This window comes from Saccostrea cucullata, unplaced genomic scaffold (assembly GCF_032062105.1).
Source record: "Saccostrea cucullata isolate Sc308-1 unplaced genomic scaffold, CSIRO_AGI_Scuc_v1 ctg928, whole genome shotgun sequence".
NCBI lineage: Eukaryota > Metazoa > Mollusca > Bivalvia > Ostreida > Ostreidae > Saccostrea > Saccostrea cuccullata.
This window is the reverse complement of record NW_026925141.1, coordinates 60,471-75,519: the sequence shown is the minus strand read 5'-3', so window position 1 is coordinate 75,519 and position 15,049 is coordinate 60,471.

Sequence of the window (15,049 nt, the reverse complement as noted above, 5' to 3'; positions counted from 1 at the left end):
ATTGACGATTTTACCCCCCCCCCCTCTCCCCAAAAAACAAGCGCACCCTTCATTTGCATAAAATAAACTTCCACTGCGATTCTTGGCATGTTTCTTTCAAACGTCGCATTTTGAAATCGATTTTAAAAGGTGTGCCAAAGGTATAATTAACTCAGAGGAAATTCCATTACAACGAAAGTTGGGAAACTATTTATAACTGAATGTGTGTTTTTTTTTTATAAAAATTGTTAATTATTGACTGTGTCATTTTGATACATGTTTATTAAATTAAAAACTATAAAAAACAAATACACAGGTTTAACAATTAATTAATGATGATGGGTTAATTCTAGTTAATGAAAATGTATTAATTAAAATCAGGTACGTTATGAACAGAAGTGTCTAAGACACTACACAAGGTCTCATAATATTAGGTACACACAATGTTGACTTCTACTGTCAATGCTTTAAAGACTGCAACGTCGCCAGTCATTGTATTTAAGTTTAATTGAACATTTCATCATAATATACACTTTTTTCGCGTAAACAAAGCCAGAATAATGCATACCAAACTCTAGAGATTTATTTATATTTAGTATGTAACTAAAAGCATTCAACTGAAACGCAAACCGCTTTTTATATCAATGTCAGAATAAGATAATACGTTCATCTTTAAACATGTATTTCAAGTTTTTTAGAGCAATCAACATTTTTTTAATCGTCATTCATTTCAATTTATTATAAAACAGAAGTAAGTTTCATCATGGAGATAAATAGAATTAAGACGACTTTACCTGAACAGTTCTCCAATATACTGACACGCTTATAGCACTGTTGTCAATGAAATGTTTACGTCCTATATGCGTGTAACTTCCGGGTTGACATCGCGACAGGACCACACATTCGCCTCTATCTGTGATCGCTGGGTTACAGTGTCTTTCAATGTTTGAATATGAAATTTCCTTAATGCTTATTTTAATTTATATACACATGTAACTCCTTTAATTTTTTGTCTTGTTTTGGAAGATCGTATCACATATTAATGAAAATCATTACCTAATCAATACTTGTCTAAACAATTTATTTACTTTCTTTAAATTTGTACTAAATTTGATCTCAAGATATATGTTGTTTTACTGCCGAAGAATCAACACATCGCAAAAATGAAAAAAAAAAAAAACCGGAGATGAAATACTCATACTGAAATAATTAAAAATGAACTTTCCGATAACATGAAGTATTTTAAATATTTCTTTACGTTTAATGGGTAGCTATGTTGCCTCCAGTATTTACTTTCATTATGTATAATTAAGAGATTTATTGCATGAATGTTTTAATAAAGTTCAAAAAATAAATTTCGATAAATCATATAAGCTGTAGGGAATGAAAACTGATATGCTTTCTTGGATTCAATAAGTAAAAATATTCGAAATTTAATTTGATTGGCCACATTTTTGCGTTTTACTGTATTGAAAGAATATATGGACCATTGGGAACATGGTACACATGTTACATTTTAAAAACTTTAATTCAATTTATAAAGGATTTTTACTAAAAAAAAAAAAAGAATGTTTGCAAGTAAAAAATGAAGATAATATAAACAGACGATAATAATTCGGATAGACTGCACTTTACCGGTACGGCCGCCATTTTGATTTTAGATCCGCGCGTGAGGTGGCGCGGCGAAAAAACTTAGCAACGTATCAACTATGATGGGCGACGCCATTTTGTTTCGTGAGGAAGCGAGAATTGGGTAGAACAACGGGTTTTAGCTTTTTTAATCGGAATTTGGAGGGATAGAATGCACTTTACCGGTACGGCCGCCATTTTGATTCTAGATCCGCGCGTGAGAGTGCGCGGCGTAAAAACTTAGCAACGTATCAACTATGATGGGCGACGCCATTTTGTTGTGTAAGAAACTCTCGAAGCGAGAAAAAAAGATATCTAAATGGGTTTTCGCTTTTTTAAGCGGGGGTGTGGGGGCGGCAGCCCCCAATACGTAAAAATAAATAAAACAAACTTACCTTAGTCGTTAGATAAATCTGCGTTAAGACTCGGGGCCATACGTTCATGTCACTATACATGTAGAACCATTGTGTCTTTTTTTGATGAGTTGTAAATACGTTTTTATGGGTGATGAAGGAGATAAACGTCAATTTTTAATTATAGCTACTATCCTAGTGCATTCTTGTTTTGGTAGAGATTTCCTATATAACTGCATTGGAACCATGTGGTCTCCATGATTGTAAAGTATCCAGTGTTTTGCAAATTGAAATAGATAAATTTTAGTTCGTAAATCCAGGATTTACTGCAGCTCTGTTTCCAGAAATCTAAGATGTGTCTCTTACGTTTCATTTTTCTTATACTGCCGATTGCTGTTTCTCGAAACAAGACCGTCCTCACTGCATGTTTATAAGTTATGCCCCTCCACTTATTCAACATTTCCATAAACTAAGGATCACATTTATCGCTAAAATTTCCAAAAATTCTAGAATGTTGCAGTCAGTCAATTAAAAATATCCATTCATAGAAAACACAACACAAATCATCTTAAATAAGGTGCATGATGAATCACTGTTTACAATCAAATAGAGTGGAAGTCAAACTTTCTATTTCACGTCACCTACCCTGACCAATCTCAGCACTGAAATAAGTCACGTGCTTAACAACGTCACGACTTTGGAATGTGGCCGACAAAATGAAAGCCAAAGGTTTGTTTTGAAAGTGCTTTTAGTTTTAATTAATAACTTCGTTAATTAAACGAAGTTTATTAACATGAAAAATGACGAGGAATTCAAAAAATATGTTATTTTTGCATTTTATTGCCTTTTTAGCGAAATCGTCACGCTGACGCGTGACTCTCTTATAGAGAGGGAGCACGTGCTATTTCCATGTTATTTGGACGTACCGGTAAAGTGCAGTTGTCCCAATAATTCAACTTTGTCCCAAAAGTCACACTGCATAAATACAGTGCTTTATTGTTCTATTAAACTCTGTATTCCTGATGTTGTGACGATATAATTGTTGTACTTGTATTTCATACATGCCCTTTAATACCTAATCTAACCTAAACCTAACAGAATGCCTTCATGAAAACCCTGTACTAGTGTTATGTAGGTCTATATGAAGGGCTATGTGAATTTAAAATTAACGTAATTAAAGAATTGGATGCGTTGTCAGCTCAATTCAGTTCTGATAACTTATTGACTACAAATAGCTGCATCCTGCAGTTGTCAGCTCAATTCACTTCTGATAACTTATTGACTACAAATAGCTGCATCCTGCAGTTGTCAGCTCAATTCACTTCTGATAACTTATTGACTACAAATAGCTGCATCCTGCAGTTTTCTAATTTTTTTCATTAATCAAAAAACAGTGTATATTCTAAAAGATGGGATTTAGGGAGATACGAGTTTATTTGAAAAGGGTGAATGACCGAAGATTTGAATCTGAAAACATAAACTTGAAGGACAGATAATTGTCATCTGACATGTATTCTTTCATACCAAACTAAATCAAATTGAAAATTTAAATAATTTCTATTCTACTTTGATAAGACATTATTTTTTAATCTTTTTTGTTTACTACAACTGGTCGAGGGAGAAGTAAATCTTATAACATAACTTGTAGAATTAACACAAGAAGTGTACAACAAAATTGCGTGACTTTGTATTAATTACTAAAGAAACACTGTTTTAAATTTGGTGTCAGCTAAAGATTTAAATCGGAGCAATAAAAACAAACTCGTAAAGCGGGCAACATTGAGCCGCAGTTTATTTTTTCTGTACATGTGCACTTTTTCTTCTCATGTTTTCATATAATTGACTTTTATTTGTAATTCCATATTTCTGAACAGGACAGGTATATATTATTTACTATATGTAACATTTAAAACTGAAGTCTAATAAAGTCGATATAATTATACCTAGGTCCGCATGTTTTTCCAAGTATTGATAGTATCTTTAGCCTGTTTTCAGAAAAAAATACTTTAACAAATTGACATGACTGATTAAGAGAAAATTATATGGAAAGGAAACGAATTGGCATACCAGGTATTTTGAATGGTAAACAATAATTCCGTATAATCTTTATAAAAACATTGTAATAAAAATTGTTAGTGTTTTAAAAGTGTATAAAAGTTGCTTTGCGGTAGAAAATTACTGAATCATAACTCTCATTATCAATGAGATTAATAATTTGCCTTTGAAGTTTGTTTTGAAACCTATGATAATGGAATTTGGGTTATGTCAAACCACTTTCACAAACTTCAGTGATTTTGGTTTTTAAAATATCCGGTAAGAATTTGAACCGTAAGAGATGCCACGCATTTTAAACTTTATAGTTCCAATATTGGATTACTTGAAATCAGAACTAAATATGTTAGCAAATAAGCGTAAAGTATATGGCCTTGTTTTAATGAATGCAGTGTAGTGGTTTTATTTTTGGATCATAGATTTTTTTGGCGTATAAAGATCACCTTTGCAATTGGGTCACTTGAATGTTAAATAAAAAACATTTTTCTGTCAGCAATTTGATCAAAAGATAACACAGTAAATAAACTCATAAATGATTTTCAAATAAGACGATTTAAAATTGGATTTTACCTGAAGCCCTGGTATTACAAATCGCCGATATAAAAAGTGTAATCTCTTACTGTCAATTAACTGTCGACCTACATTTTTATAACTGGACAAAACATTGAATTTTGGTGGGTTATTGATTGATTTAAACTAAATATTATCAAGACGAACTGAATATACATTCCATATAAATGTATCACTGTAAATGATATGCTGTTTACATGTGATTAATTTAACTTTCCTCATTGAAATACAGGCCAAAGTTAGTTTCTCAAGTTTCCTTGGATGGGTGCCGTGCATATAAACCATTAATAGAGGGCTAAAGTATTGTGCCTTCCGTAAACACAGTCTGCGATGATCAAATATTAGTTTAATAATTTTTAATTTTAACCGCTCTTTACTCTAATTCCATCTACATGTACAATGGCAAGAAATTAAAAATAATTAACATTAGTATATATTTACATTTGCAAATATCATTCTGAAATAAACCTATTGAAGAAAAAATATGTTAAATTCTGTGTGAATTTCATTTGGGGTCAGATGTCATAGCACGAACGCATCTCATGGCGCATTTATATCTACATGTAGAATACGTAAACATGTAAAAGTAGGCCATAGTGTTAAAAAATGATACCTTAATAAATGATGAGCTTCTTTGGAAGCATTTCCCATTCTTTTCACATTTAAAATGACATTTCTTGAATAAATTTCCCAGTAAAGATGTTTAACTCTAAGCAGTTTGGTACTATGGCATGCTCGTCTGCTTTTTCACTGAACATCTAAATATACACCCAAAAATGGCAAAGCATGGAGATTTTGATGTGGGTGCAGAAGATTTTACTGAAGAACTATTACTGCTTTTTGATAAGGAAATAATGGGAAACCTTGATTTATCAAACTTTGAGGCTGTTTCTGATATCCCTAACATTGGTCTGATGAATAATGAGCCAGCGTTGACTTGCCTCCTAAGGCCAGAGACTCCAGCTGAACTCAAGAAAAGATTTCGCACCTTTATAGAAGGTGATTTAGTACGCAGCAGTTTCATGATACTAGGCAATCAAAATCAACCAAAAAACACAAAATACTTTATCAAGGTATGCAAAAGTAATTAAAATTTACAAAGTCAAACCAGGAGAAAGGGAAGGGGGAGTGGGGAGAATTTTCATAATTCAATAATTCAGTGTAAATTGAAAAAAAATAATTAAGCTGTTACAAAAAATATCTATTTTAATTTTAGACTGGCACACAGAAGTTTACAATGAGTTAATGGACATCGAAATCGTTTCTATCGATGTCCTAGCAAATCATTTACGCAAGTTCTACTGTGAAGCCAAGCCGAAAGAGTCCGCGATTAAGAATGAGAATATGAAATCTATTCAAGTAGAATATTATCTCAAAAACACACTAAAAAAATTGCGTTCAGCTATAAATCGTCACCTGCAAGACCCATTTCGCAACATCGACATTGTTCGTGACAAAGAATCTAAGCAAGCGAACCACACTCTGGACGGAATGACAAAATTCAGGACACAGACGGGTGCATCACGTCCAACTCAACCCAAATCTATTATCATTTCTGATGATCTTAAAAAATTCATCCGACAATGTACTTCAAGCTGCCCAATTTTCTCGTCTAGTTTTCCAACACTGATTGAGGTTTAACCTCTGTCCGTCCGTCTTGTATCTCATGGGTTGGAATTTCATTCCCTTGATTTTCTTCATGATAAGGATAGTGAGGAGTCTGGTGTTCTCAGACACACGACCAAACAAAAGAACTTTCAAGGAGGCCTCAGCAGTGAGGAAGCTCCGACTGACATATGTTTTATGGAGCAAGACAGATCGAATAGGTACCAGAAGTCTCTGTCCAGACTGAAGCTCTACTGGTTTGTACTTATTATATAGCAAAGGAAGAGAAAAGTACTTAAGCAGTTGAAACAGGAATTGAAACTTTACAACAGCAATGAATAGAATAATGATCCTTGATTAAGTCTCATTATGTTCTTAGTGTAGTCTACTTGCATGCCACTTTATATTATAATCAGACTAAAACTGTATTTGGAGTAGCATTTTGAAAGTATATAACAGAAATTTCTATTTTTAGTAACCATGTCAACACCGTTCATCGAAATCAAAAACCGATACATAGAATTATGTATCTTAGTGTAGTCTACTTGTGTGCAAAGTTATATTGAAATCAGACAAACACTGTAGAAGAAGTAGCATTTTGAAAAATTTCACAAAAAATTCTATTTTTAGTAACCTCGGCAACACCATTCATTGAAGTGACAAAACGGTACACAGAATTATGTACCTTATTGTAGTCTACTTGTGTGCCAAATTATATTGAAATAAGACCAAAACTGTAGGAGAAGTAGCATTTTGAAAATATTTTACAGAAGTTTCTATTTTTAGTAACCACGTCAACACCGTTCATCAAAATCAAAAAGATACACAGAATTATGTATCTTCGTGTAGTCTACTTGTGTGCCAAGTTATATTGAAATCAGACCAAAACTGTAGGAGAAGTAGCATTTTGAAAAAAATCTCAAAAAAGTCTATTTTTAGTAACCACGGCAACACCGTTCATCGAAATCAAAAACCGATATACATTATGTATCTTAGTGTAGTCTACTTCTGTGCCAAGTTATATTGAAATAAGACCAAAACTGTAGGAGGAGTAGCATTTTGAAAATATTTTACAGAAATTTCTATTTTTAGTAACCACGTCAACACCATTCATCAAAATCAAAAACAGATACACAGAATTATGTGTCTTGGTGTAGTCTACTTGTGTGCCAAGTTATATTGAAATCAGACCAAAACTGTAGGAGGAGTAGCATTTTGAAACATTGTTTACAGACAGACAGACAGACGGACGAACGACGGACGCATTACTATCGCATAAGCTCTTCTGGTCTCTGACCAGTAGAGCTAAAAACGGGCAAGGGTACATGTAAAAACCATTCTGATATTATGCTGTTCCTGAAAGCCCTACATGTCCTTCGGCAAGTGCTTCGTCTTCTCTTCTCTAGAACAGATAAACAAGAAACAAACCACTTCAATGCTTGTGTGAAATACGCTTTGTTTTCTCCATATTCATGTGATATTTCATACTTCGCTAAGCCTCAAAAAAAGCAATCTTTTAGGGGTTTCATACGAGATATCTGTAAGGTCGGAAGTGCCAAAACAGCTACACTCTCCACTGTTTACGTGTCACGGCAATTTCATTCCTGAATGATGCTTGATTCAGGCTAGACACATCATGTTTATGTCCGGCCACAGGTGTGACGCGTCACTGAAAACATATAATAGAAACATGTCAGCTGATCAAAAAAGATTATTAAGTGCTGTGTTGTGTACTATTGGTAATCCGAATAATGTTGCTGCCTGTTAATCGGATCAGTCTTACAACATCTCTAAACCCATCTTTTCTATTTCTGGAGTACACATGCTCGGCTTCACGGTCGTGCATTCTGGGAAAACTGTAAAGGTGGCAGAGGATAGTTTCGAATAAAGTACCGGTCCAAAAAAAGAGAGAAACCTAAGACACCTAATAAACGTTATAGGTAATTTTATAGCTAGAATATTTTATGAGTGCATTTTGAGGGAATTTGTGGTCTTGTATATTTTATTGAAATACATGTATGACACTTTAGTGTCACTACTGCTGTATATGGGATATGGACTAGAAAGGTACTTGTTTCTGTAATAAATTTTTAACCCATATTATAATAATAACACAAGGTATATAACTCCAATTTACACGAGTACCCCCCTCCCTTAGAATCGCGCTCATTTACACTTTCAGCGAAAAGGCAGTCACTGTGGCAAACTGTTTATACCTGTGTCATCTACGATAATTTATCTACACAACCATATATGGCTTGCTTGTCTTCGTTTTCTTAAATCTCCGTAAACAGCGTCAAAACTCTTCTCGCCGAGTGGAAAAGTCGAACTAAACCATAAAATGGTATGTGCTAATCTCGGGCAAAGAGAAAAATTAAAGAATGCGTGGGTTTAAAAATTCAATTTCAGATTTTAAATACTGCATTGAATAAATAAAATTTCATAGTGTCTTATTTTCCATGAAAACACTACGATGTTTTTCCGACGTAATTTTAGAAACAGATTTTTAGCCAATCAAATTCGAGGTATAATTCTTTGCCCGAGACTAAATCATACCATTGTATAGTTGAGTTTCACTTTCCACTCGGCGAGCAGAGTTTTGAAGCTGATTACAGAGATAAAAGAAAATAAAGACAAGCATGTCAGATATGGTTGTGTAGATGAATTATCGTAGAAGACATAGGTATAAACAGTTTACCCGTGCATTTCCTCTGAAAGTGTAAATGAGCACGATTCCAAGGGAGGGGTGTTCTCGGTGTAAATCGGAGCTAGATACCTTGTGTTATTATTATACTATGGGAATAAAAATTGTTACAGAAACAAGAGTCTGTGACTAGAAATACGAAACTAAGATCAATCAAAGTACTGAAAGTACTCATGTGAGTTGAACATGGTGTAAAATAAAACCTTTGATCAGGAGGTTAAAGGAGCCTGGACACAGATTTGAAGTTAATATTTTCTGTATAATATTACGCCTTGTATACTCTAATAGCGTTTCACACAAAAATAAAAAAAAAATTATTTCATTCAAAAGTTAATAAAACTCCAATTTTTTGGCGGGTTTGATTGACACACCCTTGCACTTTCACAAATTTTAACCTAATTCTCAATACTTATGAAAAGTTGCAATCACAAATTTTTCAATAACGCAAAAACTGTTCAAACAAGAGATCCATACAGTAAAGATATGTTGCAATGTTTAAATTAAAGGCAGAAAAGGAACACATACCAATAATAAATTTATTTAATAATACATGTAAGTGGAAACCTTAATGTTCATGACGTTTGAAAATTCTTTTTTTTTTTCAGATAATTGTACATATTTCTGTATGTTTAAATAATTATGGCTGGAAATGCAAGGAAACTTTTACATGTTGTTTTTTAAGGAATTGTAATAGATAATCCAAAGCATAATCAAAATAAGTTTTACAATTGTTCTAGCTGCACACAATGTGAATGTTTTTTTTTTATCATACATATGTACATTTCACCTCATCTAAGATGATTTAAGCGGTAGAAAAGTCCTGTACATTTCCTTTCAGTGTTTTGATTTCGCAGTTGAATGGAATTTTTCCTTCAAGAGTTTTTTTTTTTTTCAGCTGCATTTTGTTCACACTGAAGAGCTTTGCTGACCAAGTTCATCGGCACATGCTTAAAGTTTTCCCCTTGTTCAATCATAAGGGAAAATCCCAATTCATCCTTGTCATATGCAATGACACTGCCAGTCAGGATGGATAGTTGAGCTTCACATTTCTAAAAAATAAAGTTTAAAATTTAACAGAGATATTGGCAAATCTTTATTTTAATACGTAATATCGTGAGTACCCCACAGTTTAACTTACTACCACTATTTTGTGGGTGAATCGAGAAAGCTCTAAATCTAGCGAGATTTCTGGGGCACATGACATTGTTTACAGTAATAACAATCGAATGATTCTAACAATTTTATGCCGAAAGTACAATGAAAATTTTATGAGAAGAGCCTGTTTAGTTAAAAATAGCGCAAAAAATTGGAACATTTAAAGATTAACGCCTCTAAAAATTAATTAGGCTGGTTCGGCAAGGTTTAACAAGGTACTCTACCATAATATTTTACTTAACTGTCCTTATTAATTCTACAATGATCGATCTTGCATTGTATTCCTTAGCACATTTACCTCCATCCAACAGACGTTTCCTACCTCCATCGCAAAAGAGTTTCACTAAGTTATCCTGATATCAAGTATTATTATAATGGTTATGGTGCTGAATTTAAAGGTAGTCATGCATCAAACAATTTCAGAGGTTGCAAAATTCTTCATCAGTATAAGTCTCGAAATTACAAAATTCTATATGCATTCTATATACCGGTATTCTTAATCTTAATTGCTCACATGGGAAATGAAATTCCATTTTTTTGTTATTATTATCTTTGACTTTGTCAACAGGGCTCATATTTAATTTCAAATATTAATTTCCATGATCCCTCTTCTTAGTAATTTTAATGTCAACTACATGCTGTCATGAAACAGTAATACCCGCACTAAGGTGTTTGCCTCTAAAAACACATTCCTTTATATTGCGCTTTCGAAGGAAAACGTCAAAATATAATTCTTTAATATTCCCTAACAAAAAAATACTATAGTTAACTATAGTTAACTATAGTTTACTATAGTTAACTATAGTGATAACTTTGACACTTTGAAAACTTTGATTTACTATAGTGATAACTTTGACACTTTGAAAAACTTTGACAAAAACTTTGACACTTTGAAAAACTTTGACACTTTGAAAAACTTTGGCGAAAACTTTGACACTTTGAAAAACTTTGACGAAAACTTTGACACTTTGAAAAACTTTGACGAAAACTTTGACACTTTGAAAAACTTTGACGAAAACTTTGACACTTTGAAAAACTTTGATGAAAACTTTGACACTTTGAAAAACTTTGATGAAAACTTTGACACTTTAAAAAACTTTGACAAAAACTTTGACACTTTGAAAAACTTTGACGAAAACTTTGACACTTTGAAAAACTTTGATGAAAACTTTGACACTTTGAAAAACTTTGGCAAAAACTTTTACACTTCGAAAAACTTTATCGAAAACTTTGATACTTAGAAAAAAGTGTATCGTAAACTTTGATACCTTGATAAGGTTTATCGAAAACTCTGATACTTTATAAAACTTTATTGAAAACTCTGAAACTCTAAAAAAAATTATCGATAACATTGACACTTCGAAAAACTTTATTGAAAATTTGACAATTTGAAAAATCGTAAACTTTAATACTTAGAAAAACTTTATAAAAAACTATGACACTTCAAACAACTTTATCGAAAACTCTGATACTTTGAAAAACTTTATGGAAAACTTTTACACTTCGAAAAACTTTATCGAAAAGTTTGAAACTTTGAAAAACTTTATTGAAAATTTTATACTTTGAAAAACTTTATCAAAAACTTTGACACTTTGAAAAAAAATTTATCGAAAACTTTGAAACTTTGACGAAAACTTTGACACTTTGAAAAACTTTGACGAAAACTTTGACACTTTGCAAAACTTTGGTGAAAACTTTGACACTTTGAAAAACTTTGGCGATAACTTTGACACTTTGAAAAACTGTGACAAAAACTTTGACACTTTGAAAAACTTTGGTGAAAACTTTGACACTTTGAAAAACTTTGGCGATAACTTTGACACTTTGAAAAACTTTGACGAAAACTTTGACACTTTGAAAAACTTTGGCGAAAACTTTGACACTTTGAAAAACTTTGGCGAAAACTTTGACACTTTGAAAAACTTTGACGAAAACTTTGACACTTTGAAAAACTTTGGCGAAAACTTTGACACTTTGAAAAACTTTGGCGAAAACTTTGACACTTTGAAAAACTTTGGCGAAAACTTTGACACTTTGAAAAACTTTGGCGAAAACTTTGAAACTTTGAAAAACTTTGGCGAAAACTTTGACACTTTGGAAAACTTTGACGAAAACTTTTTGACACTTTGGAAAACTTTGGCGAAAACTTTGACACTTTGAAAAACTTTGGCGAAAACTTTGACACTTTGAAAAACTTTGACGAAAACTTTGACACTTTGATTTACTATAGTTAACTATAGTAAACTATAGTTAACTATAGTTAACTATAGTATTTTTTTGTTAGGGTTATCACAGTACATGTATTCTTCAAATTTAGCATAAAACTTTCAGGTGACTATGTGACCTCATAATTGGAACTTTCTAAATTTACTTTCTCAACATCATAAAAAATTATTTTGTACAAAGCATTTTTTTATGAATTTATCAAAATGTGCAAACTGTTTTTTTAGCATTTGGTCAGGCAAAAAAAAAAAAAAACATTGAAAATACAACCCAATCAATTGTCAATGGCCATCCCCCCTCCCTACCACCACCACACACCCGTTTTCTTTAAGGACTAAATGGTGAAGTTATGTTAAAACATCGTTTATTATCAATTTCAAAATGAAAACGGGACATTCGATACTTAAAATACGTATTAAAATATGTCAGGGCATACTTCTGTACATAATTAAAACTCAACATTCAATAAAATGTCAAGATATTCAACGTTATATTTAACGTTAAACTTCTCTAGAATTATCTTTTTTTTTTTTTTAACACTCTATTTCTTGGCTTATACTGCTTACTTTTCAAAAATGGTCACCTCCGTGATGTTATGGTACTGGTTAAGGCTTTTGCTTTCTGGTCGCAGAGATAGTTGCGTAACAAGACTTTTTGCCCATTCGCGAAGAAACTATTCGCTCTGGGAGACATCGTGCACCAAATTTACTTTGCATTGACAATAATGATATTTTTCGATGTTTCAAGATTGGTAGAATCATTCATTACGAAGGGTGTCGGACAGTGAAATTCAAGGGAGGGGGGGGGGGGCAAGATTCAATGTCTAGAACGAGACTGTGTCAGTCTTAAACCATAAAACTTGTCCCCTCTGTGGAGTTTTAGTAACCCACACGACTATGTTATGACTGATTATTTTTCTTGCATAACTTTAGTCAAACTAAGGGCCTCTCAGCGCAGAGAAAACAAGAACTATTTAATTTGAGTCTAATTAAACAAAAACTGAATACACCATGAATATATCGAAGAAATCGTACCTGAAAATGGTTTATACATCCTTACACCCCCTTATATCCTTCCAAGTGAAATAAACTGGGATTTAAAAAAAAAGATGTCCTATATTTTGGAAATTCATTTCAGAAGAATCCTCCCGTCCTACAATGGAACCAGAAAAGAATGATTGATTGTATGTTGTTTAACGTCCCTCTCAGGAATTTTCTTATTGATTTGGAGATGCAGAACCAATCAGGAAGTATGACAGAAGGAATAAGCTCAAATGCTGATCATTGAGTATTTCTCCGAGTAAATTATGTGTGATAGTTAATCAATGATTGAATGTTTTTGTGACCTGTGATATGTGCATTCACTTGTTATGTGTCAGAGACACTCAAATCTGCCATCACTTAGACGAGAGTTTTACGGACACTTGCATTGCTGATTTTCTTCTTGTCAGGTAGTCAAGCATTTCTTGTCATTCTTTTCACTGTAACATCCATAAGGCTACATATAAACCATTCTGCAGTTTAGGACATTATTAAATAGTAACGACTGAAATGTAAAACGGCTCCTCATGTTTTGAATATCCATCAGGGCGTTTTTTTCTGAACAAAATGTAGGCTGATAGAGGAGATATTTCACGTTGTCAGGGGTTGCATGCATGCAAGGTGGGTACGTTCAGATGTCAATGACATCCAAGTCAGTTCGTGTTTTGGTGGCCCTTTCATGATACTCTAAGTAGTCGATAAGACAGCCAGAGAAAGAAAAATCTAACACTGTTGTCTCACTCTGATCTAAAAAAATCTAATACAGTTACTTTGTGAGAAAAATGTTTATATACACAGCAAATATTTACAAGAAATCAAGAAAGTTATTTGAATGCTTGCAATTATAAGCAAAGATAAGCTTAAAACCCAAGAATTCATAAGTAAAGAAAATATGAGCATGAATTAACCATTTTGCTAGATGCAAGTGATCTTACTTGATTTTTAGGGTTCAAACGGACGAATCTTTTCAAGGTTGGCGATCAATTCCTTATCCTGACAGGTTACCAAGATCGGCTGATCATGCTACATGCCGGCGAGTTTTATCCTATGTAGTAAGAAAAAATATATCCTTCCTTTACCATGAATTATAAACCTTCCTTCTCTAAAACTAACAGAAATTTATCTAAGCCAAGACACTCCCCTCCCATTTTATTTTACGGACATTACAAATGCTTTTATATGTATTTATTATACTACAATTTGACCAGTATAGTTTCAAAAACGAAAGCGTATTATCAAGTTTCGTAATCAAGAGATCTGTTTAATGCGGAGGAGTTTTCAATTTCATCGGTTCATCCACATGCTTGGGTATAATTCCATACAATCAGTTGAAAAAAAAGTATTCGTCATTTTAAAAATGGCATCGCGTTCTTTACGTTTACAACGGGAGTTTTGAATGGAGATTTGTTTACTCAAAATTGAAGTCACCCATTTAATGTTTTTCAGTGTTTACAGGCACAGAAATGACTATACTCTGTCCCACCTAGTTACTGTACGCACTTTTCGCATAATATCTCAAAATATATAAATACCTTGGCCTTCAACCCAGTTCCGATTGATAGATCAGTTTTTTTCCAGCCTTCCTCCGTTTATCCGAACCCTCGAGGTCAACCAGTGTATACACACGGCGGCAAATTCAAAGTGTACGGGGATTTAACATTGCCAAAATGGCTGCCACTTCGGAAGGGGATCATAGATTATTTTTTACTTATCGTTACTTTCCGGAGCCTTCCGTCCGT